Below are 22130 nucleotides of genomic sequence, written 5' to 3'. Positions count from 1 at the left end.
TCTGTGGAGTGATTCTGGGGGAAACAGGCCCAGTGCGTCGAGGCTGCAGCCCGGCTTTGGGGTGGTGGGGTAGTTGCCTGGCACTGTCCTGGCCTCTCTTCTCATCTTCACATTCAGGGGACAGGCCTGTTCATAAGGGTCCGTCTGCCCCATCATCCGTAACAGCCTTGAGGTGGTATCTGCCAGATTTCCACCTCTGAAGTTTTATTACATCTTTTATAATTATTTGAAAGATATACTTGGAGACTGTAAAAAAGTTCACCCACCCCACTGCTTTTAGCAGTCTTAATCAGTTATAACTGGTGTGGGGGTTGTAAGACATTGGTTTTGAACAAATGTTAAACTGATGCTGAAGTCTTGTCTTCCCAGCCAGTTTAGCAGCTAAAATTTACTCAACAGGCCTGGACACAAGCCGTTCCTGCTCTTGTCGATTTAAACAGTCTGGGTTCCTAACCGTGTCTCCGTCCTCACCTGGCATCCCGGTAACCAACACTCAGGTGTGTCTGGGGTTGCACCTGGACCCAGGAGTTGTGGCTGCCGGCCCACCTTGCCTCAGGGCTTAGCGAGGGGCACTTGGTTTGGACAGCCATTGCTGGGTGTGGTATAGGTGGCCAGGATGCTGGGGACCAAGTTCTGGTCGTGCTTGGTGGCTCAAGGGGCTCCCCTTCTGAGCCAGCCAGGTCTGTAGTGCAGCAGAGCTTTAAACTAGGTGCCCCTCACGGTAATGGGTTGTGTTTGCCTTCTGCACTAACATCTTGCTGGTCGTGAAGCTCTATGGGGTTTGGGGGGGGGCATTTCTAGTCGTACCGCCTCACCCCATGTCTGTCTGGAGCCATTACTGCCTTTCTGCAAACCTGGGCTCTTCCCCAGGGGCCAGGAGAACTGGGTGCTGAGAGGACAGGCTCCCACCCCCACACCGCTCAGCACGGACAGAGCCAAGTGATTGTTGCCATTCAAAAGGTGTTCACTTTTCTGTTTATAATCTTTACTTCTGACTACTAGAAAGGAATTCAAACTATAAGCTAGGAAGGAGAAATCCTCAATCATACTGCATCCCATGAAAGTCGGTTACTGAATGTTTCTGATTTCCCCTCTACCTATGCATGTGGTGGTTGGTATTTTACAGAAAATGATCCAGGGCTTGGCTTCTTCAGCCTTGGAGTCCAGAAGCCCGAACACTTGTGCATCTTTTTGTCTGGACTGTCGGTCCCACCAGAAAAGGCAGGACCCCCTGTAGGCAAGTGTGGAGGAGGTGAGGGTGGGCCTCACACACAGCCTTACCCCCGTTCCAGCAGCCTTCCTCCCCATCCTGCAAAGGCTTCACTTAGACACAAAGATTTAGCATAGCCGTTTTAGGAGGATTTTAATTTTAATTGGGTCTTTCTTGCTTTACAAAACCTCTTTTTAAAGCTTGTTAAATTGTGAGACCTGTAATCTTGGGAAAAGAGAGCCCTTAATCCCAGCCTCCAGCCACTCATCCTACACCTGCCTTTCAGCTCTTGCATTAATTCATGTGGTGCACCCTCAGCCTAACGAGAGTTTTTAGCATCAGTCAAAGAGGTGGAGGTTTTGAGGGGGTCAGGAAAGACTGGCCTTATTTTTTAACTCCCATGTCGCAGACTTGTCATTTTGGTAGAGTTTGAAGACTGGGGTGGGAATGATGTGTTTGAAACCTGGCGTGCTGCAGTCCCTGGGGTTGCAAAGAGTCAACAACAACTGAAAAACACTGCAAGGTCACAGGAGGGGACTCCTCCCTGTTCTGAGACCAGGCTAGATTCCAGAGCAGCAAGTTAAAGCCCTGCTGAGTTTAGGCTAGGGCCAGTTTTTCCCAGATTCAGACCTAATATGCTAATTCCTGGCCAAGTGATGGAATGCTCAGCTCCCTGCAGGCCTGGCCTGCCAGGGAAAGGAGGTGCCTGCAGACAGCTGAGCAAGTCACTCGGGGATGAGTCACTCATCTCTGCTCTGGGCAGTTGATTGTATCATCAACCTTGTCAGTCTCTAGCAGGCAAGTGGCCAGGCATGGACTTAAGGGCAAGAGTGGGAGGAAGAACCCAGGAAGAGGCTCCTGAGGACCAGGGGAAACACAGCCACTGAACACCCACAGGCGGGTGATGGATGAAGTCCATTTGTTCCGGGAAGCTGCCCTGGCCCAGACAGTGGTAAGTCAGTGGATTTTTCCAGAAGGAAACTGCTGCAAAGCCTGTGGGGCTTGCTGCACAAGTGTTTCTTGTTTGTGTCTTCAGTCCTCTGGACCTGTCTGCACTGCTGCAGAACGCTTGTCCCACAGAGCGGGGCTGGGACAGAGTCAGGGCCCCAGACAGGCCAGTGTGGGCAAGCTGAGGAGGGCGGCAGGGGTCAGGGTTGTCAGGAAGCCCCTGCTCACTGCCCTTCCCTCTAATTTTATTTTGTCTCCCAAGTTTACTCGCCACGTCTGATTATGACCTTCGTCTACAAAAGACCCTTCTGATGCAACATAAAGGCCCAGTCCTCAACTGCAAAGCCCCACCTGATTTTCAGACGCTCCCCTGAGGAGGTTTGCTCCCGAGGTGTCCATACCCGATGTGTGCTTCTATAATGGGACCACCCGCCCCAGGAGTCTGATCTCCCTCCCCTTGAACCCAGGCTGGCTTTGGTGACATGCTTGTAATCCGTGGGATGGGACAGAGCAGCACTGTGGGTGGGTGCGGGTGGAACCTTCCCATAGGGACAGGAGGAAGCCTTGCTTTCTGCTCCGTCTGGTCTCTCCCAGTGTCTGTCTGTCTGTCTCTCTAGCTGGGATGCTGGGAGAAGCCAGGCCACGTGCAGGAGGGGCCAGCTAAGCCCAGCCTTGAAGCCCTCCCAGCCCGGGAGCCAGGCAGGTGAATGAAGGTATCTCCAGACCCACGGTGACCAATGGGACTTTCTGTATGATGGATGGGAAGGTTCAGTGTGGTCCAGAGGGGTGGTAGCTGGTTCAGAGCTACTGTGGGAGACTTAAAATGCTGAAGCCTGGGGACTCCCCTGGTGTCCAGGCTTAGACTCCTAGATCTACGTGACCTACCCCCCCCAAAAAAAATAAGGAAAAAAATGTGTTAAAATTGCTGATTCCTGGGTCGACCCCCAAGTTTCTGATTCCAGTGTAGGGGGTTAGTGGACAGCACTCACCCCTGGTTCTAATGTAGAGGCAGAATCAGGGCCCCTTGTTTAGGTGAATCCAGTCATTACCATGAGCCAAGTGCTCATTAGACCCATTTTACAGATGAGGAACATGAATCTCAGCTTGACACACAGGTCAGAGGGTGCCTGTGGGAACGCTTGGTCCTGCTAGAGTGAGAAGCCAAGCTCTGTCCAGAAGGCTGTGGCTGGAGCCCCCTGGGTTTTGACGAGGAAGCCCTCAACCCATTAGGAGGTGGGTTACGTCTCCCCAGGGCCTGGGCTGGGACCGCATCTAATCGGCCTGAGGAGAGACTGAACCGCCCACTCCTGCCCTGTGAGCTGCTCACTGCCCTTCCCTCTAATTTTATTTTGTCTCCTCAGCAGTTTCCCAGGACCTGGGGGCTACAGTGGGAGTCCCCTCCTTGCCTTAATGAAGGGGCTGCTTTTTCCAGCTGGCTGACTCCTCTGGGGGTTGGGGGGTGGTCTGCAGTTGTGTGCAGAGCCCTGCAAGGGGAGGGAGAACCTGTTAGCAAGCTCTCTGGAGTAGAGTGGGAGGCAGTGGTCCACCTAGTGCTGTTCTAGGTGCTTTTCCAGATGCTTTGTGGAAGCATCACAGGACTGGAAAGAGAGCAGGGGCATGGCAGTCGGATGCCCAGCATCTGGCTCTGGGTGGTTCCCTCTCCTGCATCCCTGCCTCGTGTTGGGGTTTAATTCTGCTCATTTTCTTCCCAGGCTCGTTCCTCTGACTGGTCTGTGTCTCCTGGGGGTGAGGACACTGATGCTTTCTCATCACCCAGTTGGTTTGCTTCTGCCTCCCTCCACCAGCCACTGCCAAAGCTCACACCTCTGCACTTTTACATGGGGACAAGGGCAGGGTTGGTGGGGGGGCGGTGCTCTAGTGGTTGAGGGGTTGCTCTGAGCACAACAGGAGGGCCAAGATGGAGAGGTTTGGGGGCCCCCTATGTATACCTAAGGGCCGTTGGAACATCAGTTTTGTCCTGGGTAATAGTCCCAACTAGTTGGAGGAGCTGTGAAGACTGAGGGAGGTGGTCCAGGCAAAGGCTTTGGAAGCACAGTACTCAGTGCATAGTAGGTGCTTCTTGAAAGTGACGTTGTCCCCTTATTTGTCCCCACCGGCTCTTGATTGAGGGCCGTGCACACAGCAGACTCCCATTTAGGGCTGTTTGTTCCACTGGTTTGGAGCCATTTAATAACAGGTGCTCAGATGCTCAATTGTGTCCAACTCTGCAGCCCTGTGGACTGTAGCCCGCCAGGCTCCTCTGTCCATGGGATTCTCCAGGCAAGAATACTGGAGTGGGTTGCCATGCCCTCCTCCAGGGGATCTTCCTGACCCAGGGATCGAATGTCTTACATCTCATTGAGTGTGAGATAGTGAAGGACAGGGAAGCCTGGCATGCTGCAGTCCATGGGGTTGCAAAGAGTCAAACGTGACTTAGCGACTAAACAATAACAAAAAGACCATCTGGGAAGCCATTTACCTGGGGGCTAATTCTAGGAATTCCATCTCTGCCTGGGTTCCTATCTCAGGCGTCCAGAGGGCAGTCAGAGGTTGACAGGTGGTGACTTTTCTCTGGCCAGGCAGGCAGCCCCTGCAGCCCCTAGACCCCGGCCCCAGACTGGAGCTGCATACCCACAGGGGCCATTTAGCAGGTGAAGCCCCTTGGCTGGGGGTGGGGAGGAGGCAACCCAGCACTTCCCCCGAAGGAGGCGAGTCAACCACATGAGCCCTCCGCTCCCCGGCCCTGCTCTGTGGACACCCCACGCCCTGGGAGCCACTCTGGTCTCTGTCCCGCCGGGCACTGCAGGTGCCCTGGGATCCACACCAACCACCAAGGCCACCCACTGCTGCCCCTGCACACACAGTGGGCCCTCTGTCCCGGGGCCCAGCTGCTCCCCCAGGGAGGGACCCACCCAGAAAGGGGCAGGAGCTGGGAGTCCTCGGCCATGGTGGGGTGGTTGGAGGTGGGAGTCCACAGGCCCAGACCCCGGCCTCCTAGCCTCCGCACCCCCTGCCAGGCCTCCCGACCCACACCCTCTGCCCTGATCATGTGAAGAGCCTGAACCCCAGCAAACAGAGTGCTCTCGGGAGCTCCAGAGACACACTTGGTGGTTTTCCTCCCCAGTTACACAGGAGTCTGGCAGGCTACAGCCTGTGGGGTCACAGAGAGTCAGACAGGACGGAGCACTCAAGCACTCCTGAATGACCAGTATCTACTTCAAGGGGCCCACAGGGGTGAGGGAGGTTGAGGGGCAGGAGGCAGCTGCCCGGAGGTGGCAGGTCACCTGCTCCTTGCCCCTCTCCCTTAGCCTCTGAAGGTCTCAGTGCAGAGGTGCCCTGAGGCCAAGGTCCAAGAGCCCTGCTGTAGGCTTCACACTAAACAAGTCTGAGCTGAGGTCAGCGTCTTGAGGCACCAGGGATGCCAGAGCTTCTACTGCAGGGAGGGCAGGTCAGCCGCAACCTTGAGGGTTCTGGTGGGGTCTCCTGGCTGGGGGTTCTTTGGGGCCCGGGGCCAGGAAGCAGGAGGCGCCTCTATCCAGTGGTCTGACCGAGCACTGGACAAGACGTGCCTCCAATTACCCCCATCTCCTTGGACAAGTCACTCAGCCCCTGATTTCCCATCTGAAAAGTAAGAGTGGAAGTGTACCCAGGGGTGAAAGCGTCCCCAGTGGTGGATGGAGGGAAAGGGGACCACTAGGTGATGTGGAGTCCCATTCACACTCTAAAGGCATCAGCGTTCAAAGGCAAAGACCAGGGCAGTGAGTGTCTGGAGTGAGGCAGGCTGAGGGGGGAATGCCCAGAATGACTCTACCCAGGGTGGTCTATAACCTGATGAATAAGAGTCACAGGAGCATGAGGAGAACTCATCACTCACTCTACCAACAGCCTGAACCATGTGCTGGGCACGAGGGACAGCAGGGGATGAAACACACACCATCCTTGCCCTCCTGGACTTTATTCTGCTGTCAGTGTGGGGGCAAGAGCAACAGTAAACAAACGAGCAGGTTCGTAGAGGTGTTGCAATGCTGCTTTGCTGAGACACGTGTCTGGGAGGGTGAGCAGGGCTGGAGCCGTTATTTTACATGAAATTGCCAAGGGTAGCTTCACTCATCAGAGGCCTGAAGGTGATGAGAGAGGCCCGTGGGTGTTTGGGAAGAGAGTCCAGGTGGAGGAAAAAGGAAAGAAAGAGCAAGGATATTCAAGAGGGAGGGGACATACATATACCCATGGCTGATTCCTGTTGATGTTCGGCAGAAATCAGCAAAATTCTGTAAAGCAGTTATCCTTCAGTTAAAAATTAAGTAAATTTTAAAAAAAGAGCAAGGACGATGGTTGTCCAGTGGGGCATTTTTAGGGTCTGTTTCCGTTAGCTAGTGCTGTGTAACAACCGCTCCAGCACCTAGTAGCTTAAAATAACAGCTCTTGATTTTTAATGGCTAGACCCAGACAGGCAGTATTTCTGGTATCTGGGCTTACTCCACCAGCCAAGGTTGGCTGCCAGGCCGGTGGGGGTGGGGGCTTAGAACGACCGTGCCTGGGAAGGGTGGTCTCGGCTCTGTGGAGTCCTGGCCCTCAGCAAGCCTCACCCAGCATATGTTCGTGGCCTCTGGACAAGCTTCCAGGAGAGTGAGTCTGGGCTCGGAACCGGCACTGTCACTCCATTTTTAAATTAATTTCCATTGGAGTATAATTGCTTTTACAATGTGGTGTTAGTTTCTACTGTACAACAAAGTAAATCAGTCATACATATACGTATATCCCCTCCCTTTTGGGTTTCCTCCCCATTTAGGTCACCACGGAGCACAGAGTAGAGTTCCCTGTGCTATACAGTAGGTTCTCATTAATTATTTTATATTAATACACAGTATTGATAGTGTATGTTTTAATCCCAATCTTCCAATTCATCTCACCCTCCCAGCACGGTCACTTCTGAGGTATTTTGTTAACTTATAAGATTCAAGGGGAGGGCTATTTGTCCCCGCTTTTTGATGGAGTGCTGCAAACATCAAGGCCACGTTTGCAAGTTCCTGCAATCCCCTGTGTTGCAAGTGAGCAGCCAGGGCTCAGAGTGACCCACCCGAGGCCACATGGCCACGGAGACTCCAACTCAGCCTGGTTTAATGTCACAGTTTGTGCTTTTTTCGTGAAAACTTCTTCTTGTCCCCCAAGTTTCTTAAATTGTTTAATTTCCCCCAAATTACATGCTAAGGGAGAAACTACAGAAAAGTAAGTGAAGTCACTGAGTGGCAGGACAGGGGAGACACCCAGTGGTCTTGCAGGCTTTCCTTCTGCACAAGTGTGACTTCCCCCTCCCCTGCTGACACCCCACCCCCAGGGCCTCCTTCCTGGGCTGGAGGTGGGGGTCCTATAGGCAGGGATGAGACCCCCTGGTCAGAGGGATGGTCTGGACAACCTGGTGGAGGGAGGGAAAGGCATTCCTGGCCAAAGTGGTGGAAGCAAGCTCGCTGTTCCTGGGGGCTGGGAGAGGTGAGGAGGACGCCTGGCCCCTCCACCCTCCCTAGCTGCCCTCCCTCCACACTCACAACCAAAGGAAGATGTGCCCACCCACTTCCCACTGTGGGTCTCGACTTACTCTTCTGTGAAATGGGTCTAATGGGCCTCACACCTGAACGGGCTTAGAATCACCAGGGAAGGTGCTAAAAATGCACAGTCCAAGGCTCCGTCTCTGGGTGAATGGAGGGGTATGGGGGCGGGAGTGCTCGGGGCAGGAAAGTACATTTTTACCCAGAGCCCTTAGGGGGCCTCTGATGACAGCCCTGCATGCATATCAAGAAGCTCCTTGCCCCCCGAGGATGCCCCCAGGACCCATGAAGCACCCGCTGCAGTAGGATCAGATTCACCTAGGATCTTCCAGACCTGGTGCTCGTCATAGACCACAGGCGGCCCTTTGGTGCTACGCCTTTGCCAAACACTGCCCACCGACCGAGCCCCTGGCGTGGCTCCCATCCTGGCCACTGATCCCAAGCGCCCCAGCAGCATCTCAGCCAAAAAGCCTTGAGGGCAACGTGTAAAGGCCTCTCTCTGGGGCCCTGCAGGGGGGAGCTCTGTGGCCTGGGGATCTCGGGGCTCCTTCCAAGGACTCTTCTTTGGCCAGGCTCCCTCTGTGGCCTCAGCCTCCTGGCCTTGTGCTGCTCCTCACTCCATCAATATTTGTTTCTCCCCTGGCTGCAAACAGCTCAGTATTTGCTTAAAGGGCTGAGCAGACGTGGCAGCCCTGGGGGCTCCCTCCTCTCTGCAAACAGGCTCCTCGGACAGCCCCACCTCTGCTGGGCCCAGCACAGCTCTCCCAGGTCACTTCACATTGAACCGGTCGTCTGGCCCCCCACACATTGAGTCTGGTCCCAAGCACATTTCCCCCAGATGTCCCCCAAATGCTCCTGGCTGCACCAGGGCTCCTGATCCCAGCTTGAACAAGCCACATGGAGGCTGTGGGGACAGGATGTACTCTTGAAACAGATTTGCATGTGGTTTTCTAGGAAACCAGCTCCTGGCCTGGGTGGGTGCGGCACACAAGCCCGGGAAGCCCCAGCTGGGACCCCAGAGTTGCAAAATGCTATTGATTAGTGTGCGACTGGCCCTTGGACAGGCCACTTAACATTTTTGTCTGCCAAATTTATTCATATTGGTGTTGTTCAGTTGTGTCTGACTCTTTGCAACCCCATGGATTGCAGCACACCAGGCTTCCCTGTCCTTTACCATCTCCTGGAGCTTGCTCAAACTCATGTCCTTTGAGTCAGTGATGCCATCCAACCATCTCATCCTCTGTCACCCTGTTCAGATAGGATCTTGTAATTTTTGTCTCCTCAGAACCTAGGGACCTTGGCTCTTACCTCCCTCCCACACACAGCAGAATATTTTGCGGTCCGTCGCCCTAGTTTTGAGCATCGCTCACATCAACACAGGTGTGGCAGTGGTTCCTTTCCTAAGATGGACTTTGATGGCAAACTGCACGTTTGCTGCTTCTTAAAACACTTCATTTTGAACTACATTTCAAGAAGTACTGGTAGCAAAGTTGCGAGGACAGTACAGAAAGCTTCCCATCCTCCTCTACCAGCCTCCCCAAACTTACAAACACGTAGCCCAGTGGTCAAGTCAAAGTTTAACTGACACTAACACCCTGAGTCCAAGCTGAGACCCTGTGTGAACCTCGCCAGCTTTTCCACTAAAGTCCTTCTTGGCTCCAGGAACACATCCAGTACCCTGCACATGCATCTGCTTGTACTATCTCTGCTGCGTTGCCCTTGGCAAAGGTTCCCAAGCTGTTCCTTGTCTGTCAGGACCTGAATACCTGCGAGGAGTGTTGACCGGTCACCTGGCAAAGGCCCCTCAGCCCAGGCTTGGTGGGGTCCTCACAGCTGGGTGGAGGACCTGCGCCTGGCCAGGGCACCACAAACATGGAGCCTGGGATCCCGGGCCACAGGGTCACGGTGTTGACTTGTGCAACGATGCCTGGCTTTTGGATTCCCCAGTGGCTCAGCTGGTTAAAGAACCTGCCTGCCAGTACAGGACATGCAGGAAACGAGGGTTCGACCCCCTGTGTCTGGAAGATCCCCTGGAGAAGGGAATGGCTAACCAGTCCGCTATTCTTGCCTGGAAAATTCCATGGACAGAGGAGCCTGGTGGGCTACAGTCCATGGGGTCGAAAAGAGTTGGACACGACTGAACTTGCACACGTGTGCACACACTGGGCTCTCTGGTCAAGAGGTCCCAAGGGGTTTTCCCTCTGCGAGGTCATAGTCACTTCTCACCCCTGCCCCATGAACAGACACCTCAGGGGAGATTCCTGGAGGCTGTTCAGGTGCCTTTTCTCCTCAAATTTCCACAGTTCTAGCCTCCATCAGCCAGCAGATTTTGTCTTCAACATTGCTCTGTTTTTCCCTCCCTCCTCACCTTCTCTCTGTGTATTGATCAGATTGTATTGATCAGATTTCCACAGCAAAAAAGAGCTGTCCTTTCTGCTCCATGGACTGACTTAATCAGGTAGCTATTTCTATCAAGGTGGACTTAGGGATCTTCTGTTCTGTGACTGATAATCTGATAGAGTCTTTTTTTTTTTTAATTTTTTTGATAGAGTCATTTTTTACTTTATTCCCAGTCCTGCAACCCTGGTTGCTAGGAGCGCCGTCAGGACTCCTGAGTCCTGTGGACGAGCCCCCATGTTTCCTGGCTCCTTATGGTTTCCCAGGATTTTGCTGCCCTTTCTTCTCGCTTGGCTAATCGTTAGATATTCTGCTTGGGTTCTGTGGGCCTTTGAGGGCAAGGTCACACCTTCTGTTTGATATCCATTATGGGCTAGATTATACGTAAAACATATTCCTTAGTTGACTGGTGTGTTGGCAGAACTGTGTATTTGAAGGAATCCCTGCCACGTGGAGTTAGAAGTTGTGATTTTTGTATGGGGAGCTGTTCAAACCAGGCAGAGTCCAAATCAGCTCCAAAATGACTGCCTTTTACAGTTCCTGTCCCTTCTATCTTGGAGTCCCCCCAGGGAGCTCCCTGGGGACTGAAAGCTGGAGGACACTGGAGTCACACTGACTAGGAGCTCCTTTTGTGTGGCACAGGGGGGCGTGCCGAGAGGTCATGAGGTTAACCTTAACCTTTGTTTACAAGCTTCACCTGATCTTACCAACTCCTGAGAGAGCTGGGAAGTCCTTAGTTTGGGTTCCTTCAGAAGTCGACCTGTTGCAAGGATTCAAAGGCAAGGGCTTTCTAAAGGGTGGTGATCCCGGTGGGGCGTGGGGAAGGGAGACAGAGCTTAGGGTTAGAGTTAGTTCTGGCTTCTTCTTCTGACTCCTCACAGCCTGACCTGCGTTCCCAGCCTGTTCTGCTGAGCTCCTGGGCCTGGGCTTTTCCTTCTGGGTCTGGAGTGAGAATTCTGGGCTGGGAGACCTGGGCTTTGCCATCAGCTGTCTGCGGTTCGTTGTGGGCCCCGGGTGCAGCCCTGCCTCCTTGAACAAAGAGGGAATCATCCTGGTCTGGCCCACCTCCTGAGACCACCTAGGACTTCAAAGCAGATGAGGTGAAAAAAGGGCTGTCACAGTCCAGGGCCTGGCTAACTTTCTGGGCTCCAAGAAACGGAAAGAGACAATGAACATATAAAAAGAAGTCCCACCTTCCTGATTTTCAGGAACATGTGAGTTAAAAGTTCAACTGTGGGAATTCTCTGGTGGTCCAGTGGTTAGGACTCTGTGCTCTTACTGCCAAGGGCCCAGGTTCCATCCCTGGTGGGGAAACTAAGATTCTGCTCAAGATGGCCAAAAGAAAAGAAAACACTAGTGATTGGTGTGTGTGTGTGTGGAGGTGGGAGGAGGCTGTCTTGGCCCCTTTGAGGGGGCAAGTTGACACGGTCTATTATAATACAAAAATGTCCACATCCTATAACCAAGAGAATCACTTCTTTGAATCTGCAGAAGTGTGACATCGTGGGTGGGTGAGGCTGGTCACAAAAGCACGACTTCTCCGTGATCCTGAGCAAGCTCCAGCCTTTATTTCCAACCTATCACAAACTAATACATTTTTTACTCTTACAGTAGAAATGAATTGCTAGAGGGATAAAGTTTCTAAAACACAAAGGCTTACAAAATACAATGCCCCCTGTTGAACATGTCTATTGGTGCCACTTTCTCAGCAGCATTTGCTCACCTTGTGTCTCTGTGTCACATTTGGGTAATTCTTGCAATATTTCAGAATTTTTCATGATTATCATGTTTGTGATGGTGATGATTTTTATTGTGAGATTTGACATAGCATCACTCTACCAAATTGCTATAAAAGTTTCTCAGTGTTTACCTCAGCCCGGGGCACAGGACCACAGACCCTGTGCTGTGATGCTCAGCTGTGCTGCTTGCAAAACAAACAGGAAAGAACCTAAATATTTATTAATTAAAGAATGACTATATAAACATGTTATGTGCACAGTATAAAATCCAGGTAAGGGTAAAAAAACTAAAAGTGAGAAATTTATAAGACCTAACATAGAAAAGTGGCTGAGACTCAGAACTGAAATGATACAGTGCTCTTATGTGTTAAATGTTAAAAAAAAAAAAAAAGGCAAACAACCCACAATAAAACAACACTTTATGTTTCCTATGGGCTTGTGAATACATGTGAAAATGTATAAGAACGGGACTGCAGACACATCTGTCTGGTACAGACACCTTGCTTGGTTGCACATCACTTTATTGTGCTTTACAGGCATTGCTTTTTTTTTTTTTTTTACAAATTCGACGTTTGTGCCAACCCCACGTTGAACATGTCTATTAGTGCCACTTTCTCAGCAGCATTTGCTCACTTCCTGTCTCTGTGTCACATTTGGGTAATTCTTGCAATATTTCAGAATTTTTCATTATTATCATGTTTGTGATGGTGATCTGTGAGTGGTGATCTTCAGTGTTAGTACTGCAAAATATTATGACTCCTTGAAGGCTCAGATGATGGTTATCATTTTTTATCAAGAAAGAAGTTTTTTGGGGAGGCTGCACCACATGGCCTATGGGAAGGAAAGTACTTTTTTTGGCATATGAAAATTTATTACTATTGTGCTTTCATCATCAGAATGTATGAGCTTGGTCTTTCCTTCTTACCTTTGTATAAGGTCAAAACAAATACATGGCTACTTTGATAACCTTAAAGTGGACTCCAGGAATGTCGCCAATAGCATGTCCTTTGTGACCAAAGCCAACAACCAGAACATCATCATTTTCCTCAATAAAATTTAAGCCACCATCATTGAGTACAAAAGCTGTGATCTTTTTTTTTTTTTTTTTTACCATTCTTGATTAGCTGAACCCTGGGACACTTCCTGATGGCAGAATCTGGCTGTTTGGTTTCAACCCCTGCTTTTTCAAGCACAGTTCCCTTGGCATGAGAAGTGCCTCCAAAAGGGTTGGCCTTCAGTGCTGTGCCCGCATGGGCTTTCTTGTACTGTTTATCATGCCACTTCTAGACTGGTCAGTGGCTATGGAGCTTCCTGGCAGTATGAAGGCTGTGACACTTGCCCATCCTGCCGGTATCACAGGCCTGAGTGAAAAGGAAAGTACTTTATAATTAAGGTATACACATTGCCTTTTGGACATAATGCTACCACACTTAAGAGACAGTGTGAACATCTTTATGTGTCCTGGGAAACCAAAAGAATTTGTGCGACCTGCTTTATTGCTGTCGTCTGGGCCCAAGCCTGCAGTATCACCAAGATCTGCTTGTATTGGGAGTGGTGAGTAAAGGGGGAATCTTTCATAAGGGCTTAATGTTTATGAAAAGAATATAACCAAATATTACTTGCATAATGTAAAAAATATGACATCTGAACTGTGGTGTTGGAGAAGACTCTTGAGAGTCCCTTGGACTGCAAGGAGATCCAACCAGTCCATCCTAAAGGAAATCAGTCCTGAATATTCATTGGAAGGACTGATGCTGAAGCTGAAACTCCAATACTTTGGTCACCTGATGTGAAGAACTGACTCATCTGAAAAGACTCTGATGCTGGGAAAGACGGAGAAGGGGACAGCAGAGGATGAGATGATTGGATGGCCTCACTGACTCAATGGACATGAGTGTGAGTAAACTCCGGGGGTTGGTGATGGACAGGGAGGCCTGGCGTGCTGCAGTCCCTGGGGTCGCAAAGAGTCGGACGTGACTGAGCAACTGAGCTGAGCTGAACTGAGGCAACGTTGATCTAAGGCAGGCAGGTTACACTTAAAAGTGAATTTTCCAGACTCTTCCCTACCTCCTAACAGAGGGATAAACCACCCACTCTGCCCTGCAGTGAGATGCGATTAAATGAACAGTAAAACTCAGGTGCAGACTGGTGAGAAAGAAGGCACAGTTGCAACCTGAGAGGCTGGGAGGAGGAGACTGGCTGGCTGGTTGTAAACAAGCCTTGTGTGAGGGGGCCAGCAGTCAAGGAGAGAATTTGGATTTTAGGTTCAAACAGAGAGTAAAATTCTAGCTCCTGCCTTCTGAGTTGAGGGTAGGCTGAGCAAAGGTATTAGTCTCGGCTCCTTCCTGAATCCCAGCTCACATGGAACAGTAAGGGAGAGAAACCCTCAGAGCTGAAGAGGGTGCAGAAGTTGTTAGCTGGCTCAGCAGCCAGGGTTAGGGTTAAGTTGAGTCAGTTCCTCTCTATTTCTATTTTTCTGACAGTTTTTGTTTTTTAAAAAATTATAGATAGAGGTTGAATTTTCTCAAATGCTTGTGTCTATCCATTCATTCATTCTGCATTCTGGAACCCCATAACACAACCAGCCCCCCACCTCCGTCCAGCAAATTCAAAGACATCATGACCTCCTTCCTTGCTCCACTTCTGTGCCTCCCCAGCATTGTCCCTGATCTACTGAATCATTGACATCATTCAAGGAGTATTTTTTTTCCATCTTTAAAATCTCCCTTGAGAAGCTCACATCATCTATGTGGTAATCCTGTCAAAAAAATGTTTAACCTGAGTCCAGTCATGAGGAAACAATCAGACAAAGTCCCCAGTATTTGGGATGAGCTACGTGACAATCAACCCGGACCCTTCAAACGTGTCAGTGCCGTGAAAGACAAACAGACAAAAAAAGCCAAGGACTGTTTCTGATTAAAGGAGAGAACAGAGACGTGACAACCAAAGGGAATGCGTGGACCCCGATTGGCTACAGGATGGGAAAAAAGAAAGCAAGTGTAAAGAATGTGTCTGTTGCTGGGGCATGTCTACACGGTCTGTGCGCGGGATGACATTATTGATTCAATGGTCCGTTTCTCTGAGTGGGATGTGGCATTGAGCTCACGGAAGAGAATGGTCTTGTTCCTAGGAAAAGCACACTGCAGTATTTAGGAGTATGTGCACCCCAAAATGACTATGTGTGTGTGTCATGGGGAGGGGTAGTAAATGAGGCAGAACGTTAACAAATAATGAACTTAGGTAAAGGGTGAAGTGATGTGTGTTATACTCTTCTTTCAACTTTTTGCAGGTTTGACAGTTTTCACAATAAAATATTAAGCAGAAGAGGATCTTCCCTGGATGCACATCTGCCTACAGCTACACCCAGTTTTTCCACCGATTGACGCAGCCAACCTTCCTCATAGAGTCTTTGACACTTGGGCTTTCACTCCTCCCCCGGCCCATTCATGCGTCTGTCTATTCCCGGCTGGTTTCTGCCTATCGCCACACTGGACCTGCCTGGCCCAGATCCTCACCGCTTCCCTGCTGCCCACCCTGCAGTCATGTTCCACACAGGCGGCCACTCCTTCCTCTCCAAACCCTCTTGTCTCTCAGCCTCCACAACACTGGCTTCTCCTGGTTTTTCTTCTGCCTCGCCAGACTCTTCTTGCTCTTCTTCACTTTCTCCCCTTTCTCTACTCACCTTGGAAGCCTGGGTTCCTAGGAGCTCAGACCCTTTCTTTCATTAAGTCTTTCTTCAGGTGGTTCACTGATTCCTATAGATTTAAAGAATGAATTTGTTCTAAAGATGCCCACACTTAACAGCTCTCCTGTTTTTTTTTTGCTCGTTCTCTTGGTGTTTTAAAATTAATTTTTTTTTGCTTTTGAAAACTTTATTTCAACATAACTATACTTATAAAAATTAATTTTAGTTGAAGTACAGTTGATGTACAATGTTGTGTTAATTTTTGCAGTACAGCAAAGTGCTTCAGTTATACACATATATACCTTTTTTTCATATTCCTTTCCATTATGGTTTATCATAGGATATTGAATATAGTTCTCTGTACTGTACAGTAGACCTTAGACAGTTCTCATTTGACATTGCTCCTTGGATATTTTGCAGACATCTCAAGTTGAACTTTTATTCATTTATTCATCCATTGAGTACATACTGAGCCCTTACTATTTGCTAGGCACTTGCTGGAAACACTGGGGAAGGGGAAGAAGGAGCCAGTTATAGCTGCACTGTTGGAGACATTCTTAGAGACAGGTAATGAACAAATAAGAAAGAATTTGAGGGTGGTAAGGACTCTGAAGTTGGTGCTAGTGGTAAAGAACCTGCCTGCCTGCCAATGCAGGAGACATAAGAGAACTGAGTTCAATCCTGGGTGGGGAAGATCCCCTGGAGGAGAGCATGGCAACACACTCTGGTATTTGCCTGGAGAATCCCACAGACAGAGCCAGGCTACAGTCCATGGGGTTGCAAAGAGTCGGAGACAAGTGAAGCAACTTAACACGCATGCATGCACATGGACTCTGAAGAGACTAAAATGATGAAAGGGATGTGTTTTAGAGACTGCTTGGGTGGACTTACATATTTAGGGTTATCTTAGATGTATTTTGAGGGAGGTGCATTTAAACGAATGAGCTCAGGATGAGATGCAGGGGTAATGTGACAAGATTGTGAGAGGAGGGGTTTAATGCCCTCTGGATGGGAGTGTGCTTGGCATGTTCTGGAAATGAGATGTGTCCCCAGAATCAGAACCTTGATCCTTTCTTTTCCTATCTGGTTTGTATTTTAAAATTTCAGGGCATGTAAGACCCTGTCACCAACTATATCTGAAAAACCTTGAATTGACCTTGCATTCTTATTTTGGGGTCTTCTTCAGATCAAGAACAGTTCCCTCTCTGAGCTGGACAGTACCTTGATTCTTTTAAGGGCAGTGAGTCAGAATGTCAGGACAAGATGCAGATGTTTGTCAGAGTTTAACCTGCCCTTTTACCCGTGTGTAAAACACAAGGAATAAGCTGACATCTGCTTGAAGGGGGATGGTTTCCATTGTCGGCTGGCTCTTGGAGACCCACTGCCAGCCCACCCCAGTCTTCTCCAGCTGGTCTTGTGTTCCTGGAGACCAGGAGGGACAATGAGGGAGAGTCCTGGGACTTATAGCTAAGACATTGCTGAAAGTATCCTTCCTGGCAAAGTGGAAAGAGTGACCTGATTCTTATAACCTTTCCCAGTAGAAGTTGCAGCAAATGATGATAAAATCTTTGCACCTCCCTCAGGGCTGGATCCTATTAGGCCTTGCTAATGAGGCAAAAATCCATCTTTTTTAAAATAGGGAGTCGAAACTTATCTTTAAAAGGATCAGAAACATGCTTAGACCTTAAATTTTTCTGAATGAGCAACACATTCATATCTTTCTAGAATTTAAAATAAATTAAAAACGTGCCCCAAATATTTTCCTTTTATTCCTGTCCCCAACCTCTCAGTTTCTACCTGCCTCCATCTCCTGCTCTACAAACCCATAACCACTATTATCACTTTTCTGTGCATCCCTTTGTGAGACCTGCTCAGAGCCCCAGAGTTGATATAAGATTATTTTATACTGAAGATATTTGAGATTCAACAGAGGCAGAAAGAAGTCTTCTTGGAGCTTCCTTTATCTGACTAAAAGGAGAAATTTCTGAGAAACGAGGATCATCATAAATTTCCTCTTTGGGGCAGGAGAGAGACCAAGAATAAACCTTCCAAAAGCCCCTCTTGGGAGAGTTTCACAGTGTATGAAGAAAATGGAAGGACCTGCATGAACAAACACCATCACAAATGTTCTACTGGCCAGTTTGTTTTCCTAAAACCCATTTTTCTTTCCTAAAGAAACCTGCTTGTTCTTCCTCTAGAAGTCTTTTTCCTCCTCTTCCATTTCCCCTACTAAGTGAGGTGTGTAAGTAGATAAGGCCCAGATTCTAAGGACTACTCTTGTTATTGAGGACTCTTGCATGGATGAATAAATAAGCTCTGCTTTTTCTCTTACTACTGTGCCTTTTTCAGCTTAATTTACAGGCCCCGATCACAAAGCTAAGAAGGCAGAGAAAAGTTTTTCCTCCTTGGCACTTGCAAAGACTTTCTGGGAGTGGTATGTAAAAATATAGCCATAAGTCTTTTTGTGGATATTTGTTTTAATTGCACTCTGGGAAAGATCTGAGCGGATTTGCTGGGTCACAGGGTAGGTATATGTTTAATGTTAAAAGGAACTCCAGAATTTCCCCAAGTGGTTGTTCAATTTTCAGTTTCTGCCAGCAGAATATGAGAATTCCAGATGCTCTCCCTTCTGCCAACACTTGGTATTGCAAGTTCTTAATTTTAGCCATACTTGTGGGTATTACATGGTATTTGGCTGTGGTTTTATTTTGCATTTCCCGGATGACTAGTCATGCTGAGCATCTTTTCATGGGCTCGTCAGCCATCTGTATATCCTTTGTGAAGTGTCTACTCATGTCTTTTGCCCATTTTTTTTTTTTCCATTGAGTTGTCTGCCTTCCTACCAGTAAGCTGTGCAACTACTCTCTATGTTCTAAATGCAAGTTTTTTCCTAAGATCTATGTGTGGTGACTGTTTCCTGCCAGCCTGTGGTTTGCCTTCTTAGAACAGAAAGCTTTTTTCCCCCCAAGTTTATTCATTTTTAATTGAAGGAAAATTGCTTCATAATATTGTGTTGGCCTCCACTATACATCAACATGAGTCAGCCACAGGTATACATGTATCCCCTCTTTCTTTAACCTCCCTCCCACCTCCTACCCCTTCCCACCCCTCTAGGTTGTTACAGAGCCCCAGTTTGAGCTCCTTGATTCAAATAGCAAATTCCCATTGGTTATCTGTTTTACACATGGTCGTATATATGCTTCCAAGTTACTCTCTCCATTCTTCCCACCCTCTCCTTCCTCCCCCTCCACCCGTGTCCATTAGTCTGAAAACAGGAAGCTTCAGTCCTCTGCCACTGACCCCTTCCCCTGGCCAGCTGACCTCCCCACCCCCTCAGTCCTTTCAGATCCCTCTGGACTCACTTCAATCCTTTTCCTTCCTGCTTTGCAGGTCAGCCTGCTCCATTCTTCCCTCTAATCTTACACAAAACCCTTCTTGGGGCTCAATTTTTTTTTTTTAAGAGTCAGTTCTACTTGGAAAGATGTGTCTCCTCCCCTCCCCCCACCCCTCCCCCTAGCTCTCTCTCTGTCAGCCTGTGACTGGCTCGTGCCCAGCCCCACATCGACTCTCTTCTTCTCCATCCCCTTTATTCTTCAGTTTCCCCACCCTTGCTTCCACATCCATCATGGACCAAAGATTAACCTTTGAGGATAAAACCGGGCTTTTTCCCCAGCTAAGGCTTTTGTACAGTGTTCTTCCAGAAACCTCTTCAGTTCCTATCTTGCCAGAAAACACTAGGGGTAGACAGCTAGCAAGTAAGTCCTACCACACCAAGAACCCCAAGTTACAGTTTCACTGGATGAGAAGAAGCCCCCAGAACAAATTTCATTTCTCCTCCTGCAGTGTCCTCACCTCTGTGGGTCTCCTGCCACATTCAATGATTACAGTCCATGGAAGCATTTATGAACCCTCACCTGGGTCAGAGTCACTCGCCTGGGCAGCTTTTAATCCCCACCCCTCAGAGCTGGGTCTGCCCATTAGACAGTTAGACAGTGATGGTTCCCAGAACATCAGTGTCTGTACCACCTGTGAACCCGTGAGGAATGCAAATTTCTAACCACAGGAGAGGGCCTCGCACTAGAGCATGTATCAGTCACTGGGAGGGCTTCTTAGAACAATTATGACAGAGATTGCTGGGAGCAGTTCCAGAATCCAGGAGGTCTCAGTGGGCGTTTGCATTTCTAACATGTTCCTGCTTCAGGAGCACGCCTTGAGCATCACTGTGTGGGAGGGTCTGATTCAGCTGGTCTTTGGGGGTGGGCCTGGCACCCTACGTTTCACAGCTCCATGGGATTCTGATGTACAACTGAAGTTGACATCCCCCGGTCTGTGGGCTGGGGTGCAACATGGCTGAAACTGTGCAATTTTAGCAGAAAAAGGTGTCTGGTTTATTTATTTAAAAATTTTTAAAAATTGAAGTATAAGTGATTGACAGAAAAGGAGTTTTAAATACAGGACCCTCCTAAAGCATTTCTTCCTTTGTCTAACCTTCCCTTCCAGAGCAGTCCTGTATGTCCAGTGTACTTGTGGCCCCGTAAGCTTTCGCTGAAGTCCAGCAGTACCCACTCTGAGGTTCTGAGCAGGCCTGGCTCCTGGGTCCAGGGCGGGGCCGGCAGCACTTGGGCCCAGGGGCTTGGGAGCTGTTGGAGGACAACTCCAGGGAGGGGGTCCCTGGAGACCTGCAGGAGGTGCCACAGCCTGCTTGGCTGGAAAGAGACACGCCATTTTTGGTGCCAGCTGAGCGGTAAGGATGGAAACTGTTGCCAAGGGCCTGGGAACTGGGTGTTTGAGACTGCCCTAGTAAACTCCCAGGGGATGGGGTCACATTAGTACAGGTGAGATTTTGCTGTCCAGCCATGCCTCTGTCAAGGGTGGTCACCAAGACGTTTGATTGTTTTTATTTACTTTTTTATTAAGGCATCATTTACAGATGATAAAATGGACACATTTTAAGTGGACAGGGACCTGGTGGTCCAGTGGCTAAGACTCCGTGCTCCCATAACAGGGAGCTTGGGTTCAATCCCTGGTTAAGGAACTAAATCCCATGTCCCGCAATGAAGAGTTCACATGCTGCAACTAAGACCCACTGCAGCCCAACAAACAAATATTAAAGCAAAACAAAACAAAAAATTCTTAAGTGGATGGTTTGAAGAATTTTTACCACTGTCTACACCCATGTGACCACCACTCGGGTCAGCACAGAGGACGTTCCATCATCCAGTGTGGCCCCTCAAGCCCTCTTCCCAAGCCCCACTGCCCACTGCCCCCCTGTTGTGACCCCAGTGTCACAAACAAACTGTCAAACTCCATATAAAAATAGTTAGATGGGATGTGCTGCTTCATGTCTGGTTGCTTTTCCTTTACGTTGTTTTTGAGCTTTATCCATAGCATTGTGTGTAAGAGCAATTCACTCATCTCCCCTCTGTGCTGCACACCATGTATTCCTGTGTTCTTCCACTGATGGGCATTTGGGTTGAGTTTGCTGCTGCTGCTAAGTCGCTTCAGTCGTGTCCGACTCTGTGCGACCCCATAGACGGCAGCCCATCAGGCTCCCCCGTCCCTGGGATTCTCCAGGCAAGAACACTGGAGTGGGTTGCCATTTCCTTATCCAATGCATGAAAGTGCAAAGTGAAAGTGAAGTCGCTCAGTCATGTCCGACCCTCAGCGACCCCTTGGACTGCAGCCTTCCAGGCTCCTCCATCCATGGGATTTTCCAGGCAAGAGTACTGAAGTGGGGTGCCATTGCCTTCTCTGGGGTTGAGTTTAGGGTTTGGCTATTCGCGGTTCAGCTGCAATGGGTGCTTCTGAGGAACCTGCTTTCCTTTGGCTCATCCCCAGGAGGGTATCTGCTCAGTCAGATGTTACAGGTATGTTTAATTTTAGCAGAACTACCTGACAGGATTCTGCAGGGCTTGGACCAATCCACCTTTTCACTGACGATGTGTGTGCCCTTGTTACTCCCCAGCCTCACTCCCCTGAATGTTTCCAGAGCTTTGGTTGTAGCCATCCTGTTGAGTACACAGTCCAGGACTCGGAGTTTTAATTTGTAACCCCTGTAACCACTAATGTGAATCACCTTTTCATGTTTCCCGGCCATTTGGCTAATTGCCATGTCTAAGTTGTTTGCCCACTTTTTCTATTGGGTATCTGAGAAATTTTTATTAAGGGAAAAGCATCATGAAACAGTGGCCTACTTATGCCAGGAATTGAGAAGGGGCTCAAGTGGGTTTGTGCAGAAGATGGGAGTGAGAGAAGGGATCTTGGTAATGAGTCTGCTCCTGGCCCCAGAAGTTAATGGATCTATCTCCCTAATACTGAGAACAGCCTACGAGCAAGACTGAGAGTCAGTAAAATTCATGAAATAGGGGACTGTTCTTTTTTTTTTTCCTATTTGAAAGCAGGCTTTTGTGGACCTGGTAATAAATGGTGTTCTCCATTTTCTACTTTCCCATCCCCCTGAAGCTAGGCCAGATCGTGGGCCCCCTCCAGTTCGGGACAGCAACCTGTAAGCAGCCTTTGGCCACCAGATCACTAACACAACCCTGGCTCAAACCTGTTGATCGGCTTGCTCGGATCCCATGAAAAGCCTCCCAGTATCTGGGGGCACT

At 49.2% G+C, this 22130-nt stretch overlaps 1 pseudogene; it reads right to left on the bottom strand.

Moving 5' to 3' along the window:
* Window positions 1–12712: 12712 nt before the first annotated feature.
* Window positions 12713–13180, bottom strand: LOC138929733 (small ribosomal subunit protein uS12-like; annotated as a pseudogene).
* Window positions 13181–22130: the final 8950 nt, after the last annotated feature.

The sequence above is a fragment of the Ovis canadensis genome, chromosome 13, assembly GCF_042477335.2.
Source record: "Ovis canadensis isolate MfBH-ARS-UI-01 breed Bighorn chromosome 13, ARS-UI_OviCan_v2, whole genome shotgun sequence".
Classification (NCBI taxonomy): Eukaryota; Metazoa; Chordata; class Mammalia; order Artiodactyla; family Bovidae; genus Ovis; species Ovis canadensis.
Note: the sequence above shows the minus strand (reverse complement) of the source record. Positions and strands in the feature narration are given on the sequence as shown.